The following is a 7,317-nucleotide window of genomic DNA, read 5'->3' on the forward strand; positions in this document are numbered from 1 at the left end:
GCTGGAGCATATTAGTTTGATCCTCCAGCAGCCTCAGCATTGAATCCTGCCTCCTCTCATCACGCTGCCGCCACCTTTCAGCTTCAGCCCTCTCTTCAGCCCGCCACTTACTCTCTTCAGCCCGCCACCTCTCTTCCCGGTCATTTTGTGCTTTCCTGCACTCTGACATTGTCTGCCTCCACGCATTCGTCTGTGCTCCGTCAGTGTGGGAGGACAGCATGAGCTCACAGAACATTTCATCGTCAGTGCGTTTTTTTCACCTTCTAATCTTCGCTAGCTTCTGGGAAGGAGAAGATCCTGTCATCCTTGAAGCACATGCAGCTGGTGGGGAAAAAAAAAGGGACAGTGGTATTTAAAAAGACACATTTTATAGAACAATGGGTACACTCTTTCAGGGTAAACCTTACTGTTAACATTATATACATAGCACATGTGCTTTCGTTACAAGGTCGCATTTTGCCTCCCCGCAGCGCGTGGCTAACAGTGGGGAACATTTCGTTCAGCCACAGGCAAACAGCCCAGCAGGAATGGGCACCTCTGAATGTCCCCTTAAGAAAAGCACCCTATTTCAACCAGGTGACCATGAATAAGATCACGCTTCTTAGGATAACACAGAGAGATAAAGAACGGATGTTGTTTGAACGCCAGCAAACATACACTGCAATGCTTTGTTCTACAATGATTCCTGAGTACGTGCTACCGGCTTGGAGTGGTAAAGTGTCCTACCATGGTGGATGGAATAAGGCTGCCCTCCCCAGAAACCTTTTGCAAAGGCTTTGGGAGTACATCCAGGAGAGCCGCGAATGCCAGGGCAAATTTTTCATTCAACATCCTTGCTTTTAAACCATGTATAGTATTTTAAAAAAGTACACTCACCAGAGTTCCCTTATCTGCCTGGTAGGTCCGGGAGGCAGCCTTGGGTGGGTTTGGGGGGGTACTAGCTCCAGGTCCAGGGTGAGAAACAGTTCCTAACTGTCGGGAAAACTGGTTTCTCCGCTTGCTTGCTGTGAGCCATTTACAACCTCATCATCATCATCTTCTTCATCCCCAAAACCTGCTTCCGTGTTGCCTCCATCTCCATTGAAGGAGTCAAACAACACAGCTAGGGTAGTGGTGGCTGAACCCCCTAAAATGGCATGCAGCTCATCATAGAAGCAGCATGTTATGGGCTCTGACCTGGAGCGGCCGTTTGTCTCTCTGGTTTTCTGGTAGGCTTGCCTCAGCTCCTTAAGTTTCACGCGGCACTGCTTTAGGTCCCTGTCATGGCCTCTGTCATTCATGCCCTGGGAGAATTTGAAAAATGTTTTGGCATTTCAAAAACTGGAACGTAGTTCTGATAGCACGGATTCCTCTCCCCATACAGTGATCAGATCCCGTACCTCCTGTTCGGTCCATGCTGGAGCTCTTCTGCGATTCTGGGACTCCATCATGGTCACCTCTGCTGATGAGTTCTGCATGGTCACCTCTGCTGATGAGCTCTGCATGGTCACCTGCGGCTTGCCACGCTGGCCAAACTGGAAATTGAAATTCAAAACTTCGCGGGCCTTTTCCTGTCTACCTGGCCAGTGCATCTGAGTTGAGAGTGCTGTCCAGAACGGTCACAATGGAGCACTCTGGGATACCTCACGAAGGGCAATACTGTCTAATTGTGTCCACAGTACCACAAATTTGACCCAGCAAGGCCGATTTCAGTGCTAATTCCCTTGTCGGGGGTGGAGTAAGGAAATTGATTTTAAGAGCCCTTTAAGTCGAAAAAAAGGGCTTCGTCGTGTGGACAAGTGCAAGTTTAAATCGATTTAACACTGCTAAATTCGACCTCAACTCCTAGGGTAGACCAAGGCTTACTGATGCTGTCACCTCCCTATCCTGCTCACGGCTCTGCTCCTACGTCTCATCATGCCTTTAGCCCTGTAAACCACAACATCACACTGGGAGCTCATGTTGACGGGCTTCTCCACTATGGCCCCGAAAACCCTTTCAGAGTCACTGCTTTCCTGGACACACTTCCCCATTCTAGAGGTGTGACCGGCATGCCCTGTTGCTAGCCATAGGACCTTGCATTTGGCTCTGGTCAAATTTCTTTGCTTTGAATGAGTCCAGTTTGCCAAATGAGCCAGATCCTTCTGTATCACTGCCCTCTCCTCATCAGTAATTACCACGCTGCCAGTATTTTGTCACCCATCAATATTTTCAGCAGGGATTGTATGTTTGCTCCTCAATCACTGATAAAAATTATTTTAAAAAATTTGTCCTTGAGAGCTTCTTCAGAGGCTTAGTACCCAGGACCTGTGCCCCACAGCACAGTGAGATAAGGACCCCTGCCCCTCCCCTGTCTCTGTCCTCCCTCCAGCAGCTGGGCGCTGTGTCTCGCTCACCATAATCCTCTCCACCACAGCCGCCTTGCAGCAGTGTGGCTCCAATGTGTCCTGTCCTCTCTGCTGTGCAGGGAGACACGCAGGGTGGATGGCATGCAGGACTATGAGTTGCTGGGCCTCATCCTGCACCCACCAGGAGTGGGGGTAGGGGAGAGAGAGCCAGTGAGCCAGGGACCTCCCTGCCCCACCCACACCAGCTGCAGGACTCAGGCCTGAATGGGGGACAGTGGGACCCGGCCATTGTCCAAATCACCCACAGCTCCTACACAAACAGGGTCAGGAACTGGGACAGTGCATGTTCGGGGAGGAGACCCTGGCTGGTCTGTGACAAACACCCCTATTTTGGGGGTCCACGATCATAGTGGAGAAAAGTCCCTGTTAGAGCTGGTGGATCATCAGAGACAAGACCCTCTGCAGGGGGTCAGGGTGCTGGGAAGGGGAAGGAAAATCTCAGTTCCAGCACAGCTGGGCAAGGTTTCTACCTTTTCTCAGCCTTGGAACTGCTCTCGCATGTTCTTGAGAGCAGCCTCCTCATGGCCATGTCCACGGCTACCTATTCCTCGTCCTCTGGGTCCCTGGCGGTCCCTGCACCAGGGAGAGAAGGGGACAGGGTGACTCCTGTTGCCACGCAGGGGAAGGACAGGGGTATGGTGGGGCAATGTGCCCCCTTCCCACCTGCGGGACCCAGGGAAGATCAGGAACCACACGTCCCCCTCTGAGTGATGCCTTCAGCCCCCAACTCCTTCAGAAGCCCACACCAAAGAGACCCTCCCTCCTGGACTCCCTGCGTGGTGTCTCACCCGCCCCCAACTGGAGCATCAAGGACCAAAGTGGCAGCATCTAGTATCAGTGGCGTTCATGTGACTCAAGCCAGACACCTGGGCTGGGGACCCATCCCCACAGCACTGGTCGAGTGCCTGGGCCCAGGGTGTTCACAGTCCCCTCCTCACCCTTCCCTGATCCCAGCCTGGTTCCTCACCTGGAACAAAGCAGCGGCGCACCTCGGCCTCGCTGCTTCCTGATTCCCAGGTGCTGCTGCTGTCCCATGGGGAGCGGGCTGAGTTGCTGGTGCTGGGACAGAGATCCACCACCTTCTCCCCTGGGGAGGCTGGAACGTCCTCAGTGACGGGGCAGGGCAATGCCTCCTCCTGGGAATCAGGGCTGGGCTCCTGGGGCCCGTGCTTCCCACACAACAAACCCCAGAGCCACCCAGCCCGGCTCCCCTCCTTGTCTGAGTCTTGCCTGCCCAACCGCATCCTGGGACAGCTCCATTTCGGCCTGGCCTCTGCCCCTCCTATCTCGGCGCTTATGCCGGGAGCGGGTTTCCTCCGCCAGAAAGCTGGGCGCTTCCACCTCCTGGCTCGGCCGGGAACTCCTTCCCCGCCAGAGGGGACAAAGGGACCGCTCTGTTCCTGCGGAAGATGGCAGCTGCTTCCCTCAGGCTCTGAGGCCACCTGCAGAGCCTTCTTCCTCAACATCATCAGGAGCCTGGCCAGAATGGAACCAAGCAGGGAGCAGGCGTGAGTCTGGGCTCAAGGCAGCCTGTCACTAACCAGCCTTTTTGTCCCTCCCCATCCCTGTCTCTGCCAGAGCAGCTCCTCATCCCCCCACAGGGGTGCAGGGAGTGCAATCTACACACACTGCCAGGTGGTCATTGCATCATCTGCTCCCAACGTTCCCCTTCGTCATCCCTGGTGAAGCAATACCCTCAAGGGGAGTCTTCTCCTTTTCCAGCACTGGGGTCAGTCACAAAGACCACCTGTCACTTTGGACAAGCAGCTCCCTCCTGCTGTCCCAAGCCACACTCCCGCTCCAGGCTAGAGAAGGAACAGAATCCAGGAGTCCAGACTTCTCCTGGGAAACCATTCCCCATGTCAAAGTCCCTAGGCATAGCAAGCCCAGGGTTTGACGAAGCGGGACTGTTCTTAATGTTTCCTCTGAATATTAAGGGGGTGTCTCAGCTTCCCCTATGCAGTTCTTAAGTATCTAGGTGGTGGGAGAAGGGTGTAAGATCGTTGCAGAGCCCTAGAGGGCAGGTGTGTGCAGGGGTCTGGACACAGAGAATGGCCGACATCCTGTTTCCTGGCAACTGATGGCCTGGCCCTTCCCCCCTGCAAGGTGAGAGCTAAAGGGTTGGAGAACAAAGGAATCAGGTGGCCTCCTGACCTGGGAAAGGAACAAAGCCCAGAGGAGGAGGGGCTGGAGAGAGTTTCAGTTTGGGGCTGGCTGGGGACATGGAGTGAAGTGCAGACGGGGTTGTCTGGCTCACTGACCCCCAAAATGGACCCAGCTGAGGGGTCCTGTTCTCTGCACCTACAAGCTCTGGTTGAGACCATGTTCCTCTCATCTAATAAACCTTCTGCTTTACTGGCTGGCTGAGAGTCATGTCTGACTGCGAAGTTGGGGTGCAGGACCCTCTGGCTTCCACAGGACACACCTTCCTGAAGCCTGCTGCTCTTAACAATTTCAAAATAATAAAATACAAATAGAATATTTCAGCTCTTCTATTATCTCATAATCTGATTTGAGGAAACGTGATAGGACACCTCTTATTATGCCCTGCTCTGAGTGACACTCTCCAAAGGATCCCCATCCTCTCCCCACAGTGAGGTAGGTAGGAGCGGATTGTTATCCCTACTTGAAAGAGAGAGAAGCTAAGGCTGAGAAAGGAGAATTGACTTGTCTTAGGTCACACAGCCAGTCAGTGGCAGAGTGGGGAATAGGACCCAAGAGCCCCGACTTTCAAACTAACCTTCGGACCTTGAATTTCATACATTGAATGACCTGAATAAAGTGCTCTCAAATGACCAACCACAGTTCATAGTAATCATTCAGAAAGTATTTTAGAAAAGCTGGAATGTTAGGGAGAATCATGAACTGCTCAGAGACAATTAATGCAGAGAAGCAGCAAAATTTGTCAACCATATGACTGGTTATGACTTATTTCCTTGGACTTAAAAGGGACCAACAAGACTTGAGTCTCCTCCCTGTCAATAATGCCCTGCTCAGCCAATCAGGGTAGAGGGGTGGGAGGCTGCGGGTTCTCACCAGAGAGCCCAAAGGATGGCCCTGGTCACCAGTGGGGATCACTGTCCGAGCACTATATCAGTCCCACATTTTTGGGTGGACATCCCACAATGGGAGCTGCAGAGCACCCACACACACACACACACACACACACACACAGACACCCCTCTCCTGGTGGTGCGAGGGGAACAGGGGAAAGGACAAAAGAAGTAAGAGATGAAGACAAAGGAGGGAGGGATGGAGGAAAAGATAAAACCCAAAGGACAAATCCTAATGTCCCCAGTGATTCTAAGGGACAAAATCCTAGGTGTTTGGCCGAAAATTCTGCCACTTTAAACTAGTGTTTTCCATGCCTAGATTTCAGCTGGCACCAGATGGATCAGACTGAACAGGTTCCAAACCTCTCAGATTTCAGAGTAACAGCCGTGTTAGTCCGTATTCGCAAAAAGAAAAGGAGTACTTGTGGCACCTTAGAGACTAACCAATTTATTTGAGCATGAGCTTTCGTGAGCTACAGCTCACTTCACCTATAGCTCACGAAAGCTCATGCTCAAATAAATTGGTTAGTCTCTAAGATGCCACAAGTACTCCTTTTCTTTTTGTGAAACCTCTCAGAGGCTCTTACCTTCTCAACAGGGATGTCTGTTTTCTCGTAAAATCAGTAAAAGGAAAGGTGAAAACTCCAAAGAGGTTCCTCCTCGTGCTCACGTACGTCATCTCTAATACTCTCTCAGTCCTCAAAGAAAGACCTCGAGAAGGAGACTTGCTGAAGCAAAGCCACAGGGTTCTCTTGACCTTCCCTGGCCCTGCGCAAGACCCTATGCAGATCCTGCAAAGCAAGGGAGAGCCATGGCTGAGAGCTAGGGAAACTGGGGCTACACCTGCCACAGGATGGGAAGAAGGGTCTCTGGGAAGCGCTGGTGAGACCCCCCAAACACATATCCTGGCCTCCCTCATTCACATCCCACTGCAGGCAATTAGCCAGGATTCATGGCAGGATGACAGCAGGCCCTTCGATCCATGACTTAAGCATGATCTACCTGGAGGTGGGTGGTGTCCTTCTCCGTGCCCAGGGTGAAGACGGCATGCGGGGCAGCTCGAAGGAGGTGGGTCTCTAGCTCTGGCTCCAGGGCAGCTGTCGTGGTGCTGGCAGGAGAGAGGAGCTGGTATTAGACCGTGCAGTGCGGAGGCGGCACTGGTACCAACCCGGACGTGAAACTGCAGGGAAATAGGCCCAGACTGGCGAGAATGGAAACTGAGGCACCGAGCCAGGGAATGACAAGGCCAAGGTTTCCCAGACAGACAGTGGCAGGGTAGGAATAGAGCCTGTTCCCTGGACCCTGCTGCCCCCTCCTCTATCTGATCCTGGGAGTGAGCCTCTCCCCAAAGCCACTGCAAAGTAACTGGAGGGAAAAGAACGGCCCAGCCAGGAGAGTGTGAACCTTCCCAGCACCTCTGCCACAGGAGTCACCCTTGGGAGGTGAGCGGGGAGTGGGAGGGGCAGTGACTCCCAGTCGTAGGCCTCAGCAGCACCGGGATTAGGGGAACCAGGCGGGAGGGTCTCGATACCTGAGGTTGCCCACAGCAATCAGGGAGTTAGCGAGGATGGCGCTGGGTGGAGAGATATCAGGCAGCTCCTCAATGAGCTCCTGTGAGACCCAAAGGAGACAAAGGAGCGTGAGATTTGGGCCTGACTGACGCTTCTCAGTGAGGAGATAACACAGCCAGCACCCCACACAGCCCGCAGGTCCCCCCACCTGCCTCCTGCTCCTCCGATTCCTACGCAGTAGTGACCAATCTCAGAATTTCTCCCATCTCTTCTCCCCAATCTTCAGCCCCAGCAATCCCTGGCCTCAGCTGCCCCTCCAGCACCAGCCATCCCCCATCCATTAGCCCGGGGAGACCCCTGCCCCTC

The 7,317-nt window shown here is 53.3% G+C and overlaps 1 long non-coding RNA gene across 1 annotated transcript; it reads right to left on the reverse strand.

The window, feature by feature from the left end:
• Positions 1-6,033: 6,033 nt before the first annotated feature.
• Positions 6,034-7,053, reverse strand: LOC125629833 (uncharacterized). The gene is made up of 3 exons (XR_012667496.1): positions 6,972-7,053; positions 6,443-6,548; positions 6,034-6,231 (listed from the first exon to the last, which is right to left on the reverse strand). It is a non-coding gene; the product is annotated as an uncharacterized LOC125629833 (long non-coding RNA).
• Positions 7,054-7,317: the final 264 nt, after the last annotated feature.

The sequence above is a fragment of the Caretta caretta genome, chromosome 3 (assembly GCF_965140235.1).
Source record: "Caretta caretta isolate rCarCar2 chromosome 3, rCarCar1.hap1, whole genome shotgun sequence".
Classification (NCBI taxonomy): domain Eukaryota; kingdom Metazoa; phylum Chordata; order Testudines; family Cheloniidae; genus Caretta; species Caretta caretta.